Consider the following 1,047-nt stretch of genomic DNA (forward strand, 5'->3'; position numbering starts at 1 on the left):
GGGGGTTCCGGGGGAGGGGTGCACCTCCCACCCCGGGCGGCCGCTTTTGTCACCCTCGGAGAATACGGCCATTGTATTTAAATCCGATAACAATGCCGGGCTGATTCAGAAAAGCTGCATGCCGGGCTGGAATGTGGTGGGAGCCGGGCTGCAGGAAGCACCCTTTCCTCTCCAGAACGCCGTCCCCGTCACCTACTGTTATTATTGTCATTATATGTTATTATGTTTATTAATTTTATCTGGTTTTTTTGGCTGACTTTCTCCTTTGTACCTTTTTTTTTTTTTTAGGATGAATCTCTTATTTTGTTTTTCATGTTTTATAATATTTAGTGATGTGGTTTTGTTTTTTTGTATCTGTTTTTGTTTTCTTTTTTCTTTGTTTATATTTATTTCCTTTCCGGTGCATTTTCTTGCTGCTTTTATTTCTGGTTGTTGGGTTCTTGCTGTGGACCTGGAGGGTGTTCAGGGGGGGGGTCATCTTGCACCCCGCCGGGCACGGAAAATAAACAATGAATCCAGTCCAGGTGACGAGTGTGGCAGGTCATGCTGGGACTTGCAGTCCCGCGGAGATCTGAGCCGTGTGACGCGGTCGCTCCGCTATTATTTTTCTGTTTAGACTTCGATTTGCCTGGCACCCCGATGCACTCGCTTGTTGCAGCGTCATAAAGCGCCGCGGTGTGCCGTAACGATCCGCATCGCATCGAACATTTTGTGCCCAATTTTAGATATTTTGTTATCGGCGGCCGAATATTTTCAGCGGGTTGTGTGAATGCGACGCACAAAATGAGGTATGTTGACACGCGTGTATTACTGCAGTGCGCACATGTAAACCGACCAATCACTTTTTGGTGCTGATTTGGCGTCTTTCATGGGAAACTATTTAAATTTTTTGGCTTTAACTTTTTTTTAAAAATGTATTTCCTGAAAATGCCGGCACATCGGAAACGTTCCTTCCGGCTCGCGTAATATTAGACAGCCGATCTTCCACCTCGCCGCCGCAGTCCTCATCCAACCGTGATCGCGCAATCTGATGTGTGTGTCTCAGAT

At 46.4% G+C, this 1,047-nt stretch overlaps 1 protein-coding gene across 1 annotated transcript in view; it reads left to right on the forward strand.

Moving 5' to 3' along the window:
- The window catches only part of SPAG9 (sperm associated antigen 9), a 50,508-nt gene that overhangs the window by 8,463 nt on the left and 40,998 nt on the right, over nt 1-1,047 (forward strand). The gene's annotated exons all lie outside the window — the stretch shown is intronic.

Source organism: Nanorana parkeri, unplaced genomic scaffold (genome assembly GCF_000935625.1).
Source record: "Nanorana parkeri isolate BGI_ZX_2015 unplaced genomic scaffold, ASM93562v1 scaffold2364, whole genome shotgun sequence".
NCBI classification, from domain to species: domain Eukaryota; kingdom Metazoa; phylum Chordata; class Amphibia; order Anura; family Dicroglossidae; genus Nanorana; species Nanorana parkeri.